This window comes from Scyliorhinus canicula, chromosome 12 (assembly GCF_902713615.1).
Source record: "Scyliorhinus canicula chromosome 12, sScyCan1.1, whole genome shotgun sequence".
Lineage (NCBI taxonomy): Eukaryota > Metazoa > Chordata > Chondrichthyes > Carcharhiniformes > Scyliorhinidae > Scyliorhinus > Scyliorhinus canicula.
The window spans coordinates 143,385,855-143,400,544 of record NC_052157.1 but is presented as its reverse complement, the minus strand read 5'-3'; positions in this window follow the sequence as shown (position 1 = coordinate 143,400,544).

Here is a 14,690-nt window from a genome sequence, read left to right as displayed (position 1 = left end):
ATAGATGAGGTAGAACACAGAAGAGTAATTTGGGCATTTCCACCTGAGCTTCAGGAGTTCGATATCTCAAGATACAAATGAAATAGCACAGAATGTTATTTTGAAATTAGTTAAGGTAACTTGAAGTAACAATGTAAAGCATTTATCAATGCAAACTATTTTATTTAATGATGTTTGGAATAATCTCCACGAAGGCTAGTCGGGACAAAAGTAAGATTAGAAGCTTAAGGTAGGAAGTTACGCTGGTTACTGTAATAACAGCTTTGATGGACGTAATTATCTTTTTATGCAATTACAATTTTTTGATCAGCTTTTGGGATATGATGCCGGCAATGTTTTCCTAGGGTATTGCGTTACAAAGAAAGGCTTTATGATTTCTTTCATCAGCAAAATGATTCCGAGTGAGATACATTAACAAAAGTACATGACAGTCAAATAGCACTTCACATAAAATAATTGGACAGAAGTTATTTATAAAGGAGTAATTTGATTACCCTCTCTCACTTCAGTTAATTTTATGAATCCAGTCTGTCAGCATCCCGTGTTGAGGATTCATGTTGTGAACTGCTTACAATGTACAAAGCAATTTTGGAAGATTGTTTCTGAAAATCCCAAGGCTCTAATTTGGCAAAATGTATTAGGTTTTTGGTGGCTTAGCACGAAATGGGGCACTTATTCAGGCTTAAGCTTGAGGTCGATTGGGCGTGTTGCTTTGTATTCCTCAGTAACTGGTAAGAGAGAGAAATAATTTGCATTTATGTAGCACCTTTCCTGACCTCAGTTTGATGACCACTTGGTGGAGTGTTTGGAGGTGGGGGAGGCATCTAAATGGGTGGGAAGGGTGCAGGGTGGGAACTGCGCCACCTTCCCGTCTCCGCCCAATTTAAATCCAGTGCCAGAAGGCTAGTGGGCAGCCTTCCCAACCAGATGCTAATTGAGGCGCATGAGTGTGCAGTTAATTATGATTAAAAAGGGCAGCACGGTAGCACAGTGGTTAGCATTGCTGCCTACGGCGCTGAGGACCTGGGTTCGAATCCCGGCACTGGGTCACTGTCTGTGAGGAGTTTGCACATTTTCCCTGTGTCTGCATGGGTTTCGCCCCCACAACCCAAAGATGTGCAGGTTAGGTGGATTGGCCATTCTAAATTGCCCCTTAATTTGTAAAAATAATTGGGTACTCTAAATTTTTTTTAAAAATTCTGATTAAAGGACCCCATCCAACCATGGGGCAAAGGCCAGGCAGGGAGCCCAAAAAGCATACTCTTCCTGGATTTCCGGTAGATAGGGGTGGGGTTCCCTCCTTCGAAGGTACTCAGTGCCTCAATGAGGTATTTGGCACCGGGAAAGGGGGCCCAATGAGAGCCACTCACTGCCCTTTCCTCTGGGCTTCCACCCCTCCTAGCCGGAAACACCCTAACCATGACCCCTCACTCACCTATGGCCTCAGCTCCTTGTCAATCCGAGGTCTCTGGTTGGTGCATGACTGGCAGCAACCACTCCTCCTGGTGATGCTGATGGACAATGGAGAACTGGCAGCTCCTGGGATATAATTTCCATCCCTGATGGCCTAAATCCAGGTAAAGCTTGGTACTGGCTGGTTAAGTGTCTAATGGTTGATTTTTAATCCAGCAAACCTTCCGCAACAAAGGAGCCGTGGGAGTCCCATCGTTTCTGCAGCCAACAGGTGAGATCTTCATGACCAAAATTAAACTCCGCCCAGCATGTGTTTTCCAGGCTATTAAATACTTTTAATATGTAGCCATTATTGTAATGAATGAAATGCAGCAGCCAATTTGCCTACAAACAACAATGAGATAAGATACAGATATTCTGCTTTTAACGATGTCAGATGAGGGATAAATATTAGATCATAGAATCCCTACAGTGCAGAAGGAGGCCAGTTCCGCCCATTGAGTCAGCACCGGCCCTTACTCCACTAGAGCACCCTACCTAGGCCCAAAACCATACCCTTATCCTCATAACCCTACCTAACCTTTTGGGCAATATCAGCATGGTTACTCCACCTAACCTGACATCTTCGGGCTGTGTGAGGAGACAAGAACTCCCATGTGTGGTGATATGCCTATGCACAGTTATGTATATAGTTGTCTCTCAATGTATATGGTTATCAATGTGGCCTCCAACCAGCTGGTGGTGATAGAGATCTACTATGTGACTTGAGATATCCGGCAGTTGGTAGTAAGTCATACAAGAGGATAGTCGCACCAGAAGTGGATCCGGGACAATTCACTGAATTCATTTATTCATTACCATTATAGATCGTTAGTTATCTTTCCACGTGTTCATCGTGTTAATAAATCATCTTACTAGTCAAAGAACTAGACGTTCTGTGTGAATCTTTTTCCTACGGCCATAACACAGAACATAGCCATGTTCTTCCCAGAACAATAACGTAGATTCTTTTACATTCAAAACAGAAAAAACTGGACAATCTCAGCAGGACTGACAGCATTTGTGGAGAGAAAAGGGAGCTAACGTTTCGAGTCTGGATGACTCTTTTACATACCCCTGAGAGGGCAGATATCTCTTTGGTTCAACATTTCATCTGAATCACCCTACCTTCAGCAGTGCTGCACTCCCTCAGCGCTACGTAGGATTGTCAGTTTAGATGTTGAGCTCAAGTTTCTATAGTGACCCAGAGGACAGAGTGTTGACAAAAAATGGACTTCTTCTGTAGCAGAATGTCAGGCATTTGGTTGAATGACGAGTCATTCATCTTCATTTTGGTGGTGTTAATTGAGGGCTGTTGCTGATCAGGGCAACAGGAAATATCCCAGCTCCATCTTGCACAATGCTATGGGATCTTTACTATCCACCTGAACTGGAACAACAGGCAGCTGGTTTAACATCATCTGAAGAATATCGCCACCAACATTGCAATACTCATTCAATAACAATTATGTGTCAACTTAAATTTTGTTGCCACCAATTTTGGTCTGGAGATAGAAGTGCCTTTTTTGACCCAAGGTCAATAGCATGCATACTGCTATTCACTAGGTTAACAATGTTACATAGGCCAGCATTTTTATGATGGCAAGGTTTCCCGTTCAAACCATCCGACGAGTCAGCAGGTACACATTCCGCTGATACTGCCTGCCCCGCGGACATTTAACACCCCAAACAGCATTAAATGGCTAGAAGCGGGACGTTCACCCCTTGCTCGAGGTCCCACCTCACAGTGCTGATGACGAGTCTGATTAGCCAGCAGCTCTCTAGTCCCTGCAGTGCCAGAAGCTGCAGTGGAAAGGACTGGGACTGCACGCAGTCCCTGTGACATTATCATGAATTAAGGGAACTGTAAGGGTTACTGTAATGTCTAAATTGGCCACTAGTGGGAGCTAGATGTACAACTATGTAAGGCAGCGATGCTAAACCTTGGGGGGGGGGGGGGGGGGGGGGGAGAGGTTGAGGAGAAAACTAGAGGACAGACTGAAGGAAAGATAGTGTGAGTGAGAGCAGATCATAGTTAATGCAATAGTGCAGAAATTAGTAGTACAAGAGTGCAGATGATATGTTTATTATCAACTGTGTATTATATAGGCGTGTCAAATCCAATTAAGTATTGCTAATAAATTTATAGCTTTGTTCAATTTTAAAGCTATTTATAGTTTTTGTGAACGCTACGCCAACCATCCTTAAAATTACCAACACAAAGAACACCACAGTCCCCACAGCCTCAGTTCCGGGAGTACAGGATCAGGTAAGGTTTGGGGGGGGGGGGTCTTGGGGCAGGGAGCGTAGGTGAGGCCTAGGCAGGTAGACAGGCGGGAAGGAGAGGGGTTGGGCTGATTGTGGAGAGGCCAAAGAAAAAGGGAGGATAATATAGGGACTGGGTCTTATGGGACTGGGGTGACATGGTTGCCAATATTAAAAGGGGGGGGGTGCTAACAGAGGTGCCGCACCATCTACCCGCCCAAGGCCTGAACCTCATGTATTTTCTGCCCCCACCGGCCATCCCAGAACTCTTCCCCGAAAGTTGAAGCTGGATGTTTGGGCTGGCAGAAGCTTCCCCGCCCTACCCCCATAACCCTACCGAATTTTTGGACACAAAGGGACGATTTATCATGGCCAATCCACCTAACTGCACGTCTTTGGACTGTGGGAGGAAACCAGAGCACCCGGAGGAAACCCACGCAGACGTGAGGAGAACGTGCAAACTCCACACAGACAGTGACCCAAGGCTGGGACCGAACCCGGGTTGAATTGAACTCTCATAATTGCCTGAAGAATTTCTGATAAATTTACAGATTTTGGATAACAATCTACGTTTTTAACAAGTTTAATGAACTGGGAGGGGGCTGAGCGGAAGAGAAGAATTTTACACAGAGCCAGCCAGCATTCTGGGGACACAAGGGCACATTGTACTGTGGCTGCCAGGTTGGAGCAGCTGTTTGACCTCCGTGCATCATTCAACTTTCTGTCATGCCGAATGCATGTATTCAGTGGGAACAATGTGTCAGTTGGTATCAATTATGATTAAAGCATCCCTTCATTTCCTTTCTCTTTAGTAAACGCAATAACCTGTATATTTAAGAACACAAGAAGAAAAATTAATGAACTGGAATAAAGGCCGAAGATGCTGGATGTGAGTAACAGGTAGCTCTGTGTCTAAGAGTGAAAGAGACGTTAATGCTTTGGGTGCATCAACTAGAGGATCCCTACAACCCGTTGCTAACTGATCTTTCTCTCTCCGATGAGGACTGTTGTGTTTTCAGGTCAATATATTTCTGTGGCGTGGAAAATGAGATCTTTGGTTTGTTTACAGTGTGAAAGCACAATTGTACGGGCGTGGGACTGCAGAAATGGTAGCACACATAGGCAGCCCCTGAGGATTACACAAGCTACTGTTTCTTCACATGTTGATACATATATATATTCATTTTAAAATATCCTACTTGGACTGAATTAATTTTCTAAACGGAATCAGCCAGCAGTGTATAATAATAATCGCTTATTGTCACAAATAGGCTTCAACTAAGTTACTGTGAAAAACCCTTAGTCGCCACATTCCGGCGCCTGTCCGGGGAGGCCGGTAGGGGAATTGAACCCGCGCTGCTGCCTTGTTCTACGTTACAAGTCAACTGTTTCGTCCACTGTGCTAAACCAGCCTCTGCCAGCCCAGAGTTGTTACGCCCAATCTTCAGATACAGCTATTATTCAATTCAGATTCTGATCGGAAATATAAATAAATCACAGGGTAGGGTTTGACAGGGCCCCTATAATTAGTACATTTATAGTTGGCGTGGATACTTCCTATATTAATTTGCAAAGTAGGATTCCAGTGCTCACAGCCATACCACAAACTCGAGTAATGCCGCCCTTGTGCATAAATAGTCCTTACTAAGCCATTTGATTTATGCCTGTTTATGACAGATTTATTGCCTCAGGAGGAAAGCAAAAAGTGTGTCTTTGGAAGCTCCTGTGCGTTTCTTTGACAGATAATTCAGAAGTAGTAATTATCAGTCGCCGCGAATAAATCAAATGGTTTATTGTGCAACCCATGGCACCTTTTCAGAAATAACCTTACAAAAACAAAGCTCAATGGCCGTAATATTTTAAAACTTGAAACATGTCCCTTTTAATCACTAGGTTGCTGGACATTATTAAAGGTCTGTGTAATATTTTATAGATCCCCGTTTTGCTGAGTGTAGTTAAAACAGTTAAGTATCAGTTGCTGGTGTGCACCTTCGCTGAGTGTTGGTATGGTAATGACTGATCACTCCAACATTTTTCCGACGTGCTGAGGGCAAAACCTCAGGCTCAGTAGGTATATTTTGAACATTTTCTTCTTTCACCCTTTTGCGTTTGTCAGAATGTTTCAGGATCGGAACCAGTCTGAGAGAATGTTGCCCCGACAAGTAGCGTCTCGTGAAATCTCTTTTAATTGTTCCTGCAGTTATGCTGACTTGAGGATACAACCGCAAACAGAGAGGTGCCATGAAACCTCAACTTGTTGTTTTTTATTTCTCTCATTTTCTTCCCCTCTCCCCGCACCTCCTTGTGATCGTGCCTCCTGTCAGTTTACAATTCCTTGGATACCAGCTGCCCTCGGCTACCTCACCAAGCAGCCATTTTCCATGTCTGAAGCCAGGAGGTAGATTGGTCAATGACAATTGCTGCCATAGTAATGTCTTCAACGAACATTCACCTATGGACAGGACTCGCGGGAGTTACACGGTGGCCCAGTGGTTAGCACTGCTGCCTCACAGCACCATGGGCCTGGGTTCGATTCTGACCTCGGGTGACTGTGTGGAGTTTGCGCTTTCTCCCCATGTTTGCATGGGGTTCCTCCGGGTGCTCCGGTTTCCTCCCACAGGCCAAAGATGTGCAGGTTAGGTGGATTGGCCATGATAAAATTGCCCTTAGTGTCCAAAAGGTTAGGTGGGGTTGATGGGGTACGGGATAGGGTGGGGACGTGGGTCAGTGTCAGGTGCTCGTTCAGTGGGTCAGTGCAGACTCGATCGGCCAAATGGCCTCCTTCTGCACTGTAGGGATTCTAAGAATCTCTTTGGATTAATAATGATAATCTTTATTGTCACAAGCAGGCTTACATTAACACTGCAATGAAGGTACTGTGGAAAGCCCATGGTCGCCACATTCCGGCGCCTGTTTGGGTACACGGAGGGAGAATTCAGAATGTCCAAATTACCCAACAGCATGTCTTTAGGGACTTGTGGGAGGAAACTGGAGCACCCGGAGGAAACCCACGAAGACACGGGGTGAACGTGCAGACTTTACACAGAGTGACCCAAACCGGGAATCAAACCTTGGACCCTGGCGCTGTGAAGCAATAGTGCGAACCACTGTGCTACCATGCCACCCCAAATAAGGGTTGTATTCCCTAGAATTTAGAAGAATGTTCAATATTTTGATCAGACTTTTCATGGTATTAAGGGGCCTCACCAGGGTAGATAGCGAGAAACTGCTCCTGCTGGTAGGGGGAATGTAGGACCAGGTGACATGTCTAGAAAGTAGAGCTTGAGGAGTGAAGCTAGGAAACACCTCTGTGTGCAAAGGATGGTAGAAGCTTGGAACACCCTTCTGCAAATGATGTTTATTATTATTCTTAAATCTGAGATTAATAGTTTTTTGTTAGCCAAAGACGTCAAGATGTATTTGTGGAGTTAGATCGCAGATCAGTTATGGTCTCATTGACTAGCAGAATGGGCTAAGGAGCTGAATAGCCTCCTACTGTTCCTATGCTCTCATAGTCTAAACCTTGGCATTAACAAAGCAGTAATCGCCTCAATTGGCTCAGCATCCATACTGACCCATTAACGCAGTCAAAGAAGTTGGTAATATTATGATAGTTGCCTACCGCTAGGAGCCAGCCAGCCTTTGGTGGAAGATCCCTACTGATGTAGAACTTGGGTTGCTAGGCACCATGCGCACTCTGACCAGCTCCACAGATGATGGGGCCAAATGGCTCCACAAAAGGTAAGTTTGGAATATTTTTGTGGGGCCCAGAGGGATGCCAGCTCATTTGTGGGCCCCACAAAAATAATCTCGGCGACCATGACCCCAGGACCTCAACCCTCCATGACTCTACCCAACAGCCACTTCCCCTGCATCCTCCAATGACTTTGCCAGCATTTGTCATGGCCTGATTAGGGGAGGCCTCAATTCAACCAGGTTAAAAAGAAATCGACAGGGTTTATTCTCCTCATTCCTCATCACTGTTCCTTACTGAAATTGACAAGTCTGCAGGCAAGTCAGTCAAGGTGAGAATTCCAGATTGTCGGACTTAAATGGATGAAAGCTCAATTCCAATGGTGGGATGAAGGGAGTGGAATGAGAAAGGGAATTTTTGTGCTGGTTGTAAAGACAGAAAGTGCATATAAAGATATAAAGCTGAGGAGATGGGCCTTAAAATGAAGGAGTAAGTCAGCAATGACAAAGATGATGGATCAATTCAATTTGGTGTGGGACACCATGCGTGTATCAGAATCTTGGAAAAGTTGGAGTTCACGGAAGGGAGGCCAGCAAGGAAGACAATAGAGTGCTTGATACAGGTCTGGTTGGACGGTACGGTAGCACAGTGGTTAGCACTGTTGCTTCACAGCGCCAGGGTCCCAGGTTCAATTCCGATTTGGGTCACTGCCTGTGTAGAGTCTGCACATTCTCCCCGTGTCTGCGTGGGTTTCCTCCGGGTGCTCCGGTTTCCTCCCAGAAGTCCTGAAAGATGTGCTGTTAGGTAATTTGGACATTCTGAATTCTCCCTCTGTGTACCCGAACAGGCGCCGGAGTGTGGCGACTAGGGGCTTCTCACAGTAACTTCATTGCAGTGTTAATGTAAAGCCTACTTGTGACAATAAGGATTATTCAAAAAATAAATAAAAGTTGAGTTTTGGGCAGTGGAAATCAATATTCTGAGCATGTCCTATCAGCATTGTGATTGCTCTCTGTTTAGCTCAGTTGGCTGGACGGTTGGTTCGTGATGCAGAGCCAGGCCAACAGGGCGGGTTCAATTCCCATACTGGCTGGGGCTATTCATGAAGGCCACGCTGTCTCAACCTTGCCCCTCGCCCGAGGTGTGGTGATCCTCAGTTTAAATCACCCTCAGTCAGCTTTGTCCTTCAAAGGGGAAAGCAGCCTGTGGTCATCTGCCTATGATCATCTGGGACTATGGTGACCTGTTCTCTATTTCCAGGTCAGCAGATGGAGAGATTGGGAGGCTACAGTCATGAAACAGGGAAGGACGAGGGAGAGGTCGTGGAGGGGAGCCTCCTCCTCTGGAGGAGATCAGAAAGGCCACACCGACCACACTGACCAGAACAGTAAGTATGCATCCTTGACTGATTAAATATACTCATTGAGTATTTACAGTACTTGCGTCAACTGGGGATTCACTTGTGCTCCTGAATATAGGAGCAGACCGAACACGTGGCTGTTGGATTAGGCGATGCATGTTTGTAATCTCTGTAAATACAAGTTTATAAAATGGTAAACAGTTAGGTCCCTGTTCTGTCCCTCACCGCCGGGCTTTCTGGAGTCGGCCAGTTGGTTTGGTGGAAAGAAGAGATGAGACTGACGTTATAAGACGTTTCAGATTTCCACTCAGAACAATGTGTTCGGACAGGATTCGTGTGGGTGGGGGTGGAGGGACGGTACAGGGCACAGGAAGCAATTTGATGAAAGCAGGCAAGAGCTTTGTATATGTGTCAGAATTTCTTTTTTTTTATAAATGTTTTTATTCAGTTTTCATATTTTATATTGAACAAATTACAAATTGTTAGGAGAGAGAAAAAAAAAAACAAACACGCAAAAATTAACATACATATTTACAGGTAAGCATCTTCGTAGTAGTAACTGCGCCCCCCCCCCCCCCCCCCCCTCAACATGTTTATTTAGTTTGGTTTTGGGCCTTAGCTAGCCATCGAACCCCCGTAACGAACCTGTAGCCCCCCCCCCTCCCGCTACCTTCCCCCGACTATTCTTCCTCTTGTACATTGGCCACAAATAGGTCCCGGAACAGTTGCATGAATGGCTCCCACGTTCTGTGGAAGCCGTCATCCGACCCTCGGATGGCAAATTTGATTTTCTCCATTTGGAGAGATTCCGAGAGGTCGGACAGCCAGTCCGCAGCTCTGGGCGGTGCTGCTGACCGCCAGTGTCAGAATTTCTGGCTATGCGCTGACGAAGGAGAATCTCACCCAAACAGTAATGCAGATTAGGAAATTGTGGGCTGCAGCCCAACCAGTCATCATGAATTGCTAATCCATCATTGATCACATATCAGTGACCTTACAGGCCAATGCCCCATTTCCCAGGCAATCCACACTGCCCGTCATTCAACTCTCAAAGAAGATTGCAAGGTTGGGGCCTTTGTTGGCAAGAATGTTCTCTTTAAGTCCTGACTCATGAAACACCCACAACAGCTATGGACACTGACTGGACACAGATACAATGAGATGTATGCAGATACCAGAATCAATTCAATGATTACAAATGGCAATGATTACAAATTGCTCCTGTGCTCGGAAGTCCTCCACTTGACTCTACTGCGCATTTGTATCAGGATCTTCAGAGGACGTGCCGCCCCCCCCCCCCCCCCCCCCCCCCCCCCCCCCTTTCTTTACAGCATTAGTTGCCATGTGGTAAGTTTACATGCTCAGTCTGGATCTTAGTGAAAGGGTGAGGTGGGTAGGGGAGGAGGTGGGGAAGTGGGTGGGAGGGAGGTGGATGATCTGGGTTGGTGGGTTAGTGGGTGAGGTGGATAAATGGGTAGATAGGTGGGTAGGTGAGCAGGTAGATAAGTGAGTACGCGAGTAGGGGGCTAGTTGAGTAAGTATGTTACATGGGTGAGGTGGGTAAGGGCATAGATAGGTAAGTGTGTGAAGTGGGTGAGGTGGCTGAGGTGGTCAGTAGGTGAGGTGGGTGAGTGGTATGAACCTCGCCACATAAGGAGATATTGGACATAATGTGCTGGTCTCTCTGGTGGCGAACTTCAGGGACGGAAGCGTTTCCACCAGAAATAAGTTCTGCGCAGGAGGGCCCAATGGTTGAACTTCCCGCCCTATCACAAACTGAGGCCCTTAAGTGGCCACTTAATGACATCATACTGCCACCGCTGGTACTGACCCAGCTGCAGGCTGATCTGTTGCCATGCAGGGCGCACGATGTGTAACATCATGCATCCAGCTTGCCACCTCCAGGGTTAAGGCACTAAGAAAGGCTGGCTGGGCCATTTCAGAGGGCAGTTAAGAGTCAGCCACCTTGCTGTGGGCCTCAGGGGGTCACATGTCGGCCAGACCAGGTTGTTATGATCTGTGTTATGGCCGTGGTAATGATCTACACAGAACGTCTAGTTCTTTGACTAGTAACACAGTTTATTAACAAGATGAACATGTGGAAAGATAACTAACAACTATAATACAAGCGGTAACTCATAATTGAATTCAGTAAATTCTCCTAGAGCTACATCTAGTGTGACTGTCCTCTCGTACGACTTACTACTAACGCCTGAAACTCTCGAGTCACCTGGTGGATTTCTATTGCCACTTGCTGGTCAGAGGTCGTATCGATAACTATATACATTGATAGATAACTATGTACATTTTTAAAAAAAATTCAGAGTACCCAATTCATTTTTTTTCAATTAAGGGGCAATTTAGTATGGCCAATCTACCTACACTGCACATGTTTGGGTTGTGGGGGTGAGACCCACGCAGACACGGGGAGAATGTGCAAATGCCACACGGACAGTGACCCAGGGCCGGGATCAAACCCGGGTCCTCAGCGCCGTGAGGCAGCAGTGCTAACCACTGCGCCACCATGCCGCCCCGATAAGTATATACATTGATGTACACATGCATATCACCACACGGGTAAGGATGGCTGCTTTCCTTCCTTAAAGGATTTTAGTGAACCACGTACATCAATTCATGGTCATCATTATTGCTGATACTAGCTTTCAATTCAGATTTTATTAATGGAGTTTAAATTCCGCTAGCTGTCTTGGTGGGATTGCATCCCGGGTTCCCAGAGCATTACCCTGGGCCTCTGGATTACAAATCCAGTGAGATTACCATCACGCCACCGTCTCCTCTAAATATCTCCACTTATGGAAGAATCCAAGTCTCAGGACCATGAATGAAAACTAGTTACTAATAAAACCAATAGGGGTATAAGGAGAAATTTCTTTGCTTAGAAAGTTGTTAGAATGCGGAACTTGCTATCACAGGAAGTGATTGAGGCAAATAGCTTAGATGCTTTCAAAACGTAATGAAAGGACGTGAGAGAAGGGGGAATATAAAGATTTGCTGAACATATAGGGTAAGGCAGGTGGAATCGAAATAAACTCAAGGGGTATAAACATCAGCAGAAACTAGTTTTTTGCTGTACAATATACTTGTAAGATAATGATCACCTACCGACTAAAGAAAGAAAAATATTAGCGAGGGAATCTTTGAATATAATTTTAAAATAAATTTTGCAAGAGACAATGATACACTTCATCGCCCATGGAATGAAGAATATGCTGTTTATTTTGCAGTTCAAAGGACTGCCTGCACAAGAAGCACTGCAGGGGTTCATAATGAATGAGTTGGCCATTCAACATTTATAAGGTGCTTCTGAACTGAGGAAAAAAAGCTCGTGCCAATATTCTGCTGCACCTTCACCAGATGGGTGAGGAGGAAGCCTGAAGAGTGAGGCTGGAAGCCGGGGCTGGATGCCAGTGCACGAGACGAGGTCAGCAGTGGGGCAGAGCTGCTCCTCCCTCTCGTCTGACAAAAGTCTTTTGCTTTCAAAAGAAAACATAAAAACTTGCATTTTGGGTGAGCGAAGCCACTCTTCAAGGGCCACCGGGTAAAGGGGTGTCAGTGGCTGGAGAAAGTGGGACAGGCATGCGCCTCAGATTCTTCACAGTAAGAAGTCTTACAACACCAGGTTAAAGTCCAACATGTTTGTTTCAAACACTAGCTTTCGGAGCACTGCTCCTTCATTCACCTGAGGAAGGAGCAGTGCTCCGAAAGCTCGTGTTTGAAATAAACCTGTTGGACTTTAACCTGGTGTTGTAAGACTTCTTACTGTGCTCACCCCAGTCCAACGCCGGCATCTCCACATCAGATTCTTCACGCATTTCTCTTGAACGGGCCTTGCAAAAGATGGAAGTGGAGAGGTGGCACAGTGTCCTGTTGGAAAAGGAATCTGATTTAGGAGGGGGGAGCGTTCACAGTGCTGGGAAATGTTGGGGTGGGGGGCCGGGAGTTGGGGAGGAGCTGTGTTGGTGGGAAGAGCGATTGCCTGGTTTTAAGCAGACAGATTAAGGAATTTAAGAGCTGTGCTCAGCCTGGTTTCTCATTGAACCTTTCTTTCTATTGAATGCAGATCCCGGGGATAATGCTCGGAGAACGGACGGGTTCAGCCCCCTCTCTCAGCTGGTTAGATGTTGCTCTTTGGAACCTTTGTTTCCTTCATCACGGAGAGAATTTTGTCCTTGCTCTCACTTCTTCCATGAGGATCTTCAGAGAGGCACCAGCAAACCTGGGGCTAGCTTCGTTTCTCCCCCAGCAGTGTACACAGTAATCTATGAAAGGAGAGCACCATTAAGGGGTACATTCACACTTTAATTAGGCCTGCCATAGGAAAACCTACACTGCAAGTGAACAAGTGACTTGATAGGGCAGGTAACCTGCCGAGCAAATATAAACAAGGCTGGTAGTTGCAATGCACTCAATGTTACTCTGGTGACAGTAATGTGTCTCTTATGCCCTCTTTTGTGGTCTCTCCCAGTTTTTAATTTGTGTCTCCAGCAGGAAGGGTAGTAAATAAAGCACACGCACACCATCCATGATATTAATACCAGTCACACTGCTCTATATATCCAACTGAAGCATGTCTGCTTCTTTCGAGTCCCTGTGCATGAAGGCTCATCTTGTTATATATAGAAAAATATATATAAGTGAGCACTGACAAAGTATATCATCGCTTGCTAGTTAATGGGACAAGACACTGAAACTATTCCTACTCATATATCGGTGCAGAATTTAGAATTAAATTTACAATATCCCGTGATCCTTATATAAAGTTAGGCAACTCCAGACACTGCAGGTTCCAAATAACGTTCGGAACTTCGAGGATAACAAAATATTAGACAGCGATGAGAATTATTTTTTCCCGTTACATGTAACAGTAGAATGACGGGGCATAGATTAGTTTGTTCTTAATCGAGGACAAAAGTTCGGCACAACATCGTGGGCCGAAGGGCCTGTTCTGTGCTGTATTTTTCTATGTTCTATAACTCCTAATGTCTTAATTAAGTCAAGCCATTTTTCCAATTAACAAAAGACTTATTCATCCCTTTGAGGATAAATGCTCTCGGGCTGTCTGCCATCTATATTCAGTGAGCTGCGGGATTGGTGGAATTAACACCATTTTATTAATCTTGTGTGTGCGCGATTTGTAAGAAGTCAAAATGATTCAATGAGGAGCATGTCTATACATATAGTATTACAGCTAAGCTACCTTGCTGGGTTCGGTTAGGCTTTTGTTCCTAAATTGCCATGAAGGAAAATGTTACGTCATTCCTAGACATAAGTACCAAATATAGTTTTTAAAAAAGGAAACCATTTAGCCCCCATGAAGGGCATGACTAAATTACAGCTTCTTGGCATAAATTGGACCTGCAGTATGAGGTGAAATTAACAGCGTTCCGGTTGTACTTGCCAAAGCTGTATATCTGAGGCTGCGTTGCCGTTAGCTGTCCCTCTTATTGGCATGCAAGTACCTGCTGGGGTGCCAAGGCATTTTATTCACTTTGCACATCATTACCAACTACCCACCGCAGACAATAGGCTCCTTGTACAGGTGGTAGCAGCCATTCCTCCGCAATATCGGGGCTGACTCTCTGAGTTACTGGCAAGATGTTTCTAAAACTGTTTACTTCAGTGTTCTTGACCAAGAGGAAAAAAAGGCACAGTCACCCAGTCTTTCTAATGCACTGGGAGTGCGGAGATTAACAGCAATCTTGTTTACAGGAACGGGACAGGGCCACCTTTGCTTTACTCTTTGGACACTTGCTTTAACCATAGAATTTACAGTGCAGAAGGAGGCCATTCGGCCCATCGGGTCTGCACCGGCTCTTGGAAAGAGCGCCCCACCCAAGCCTACACGTCCACTCTATAACCCAGTAACCCCACCCAACATTAAGGGCATGGCCAATCCAC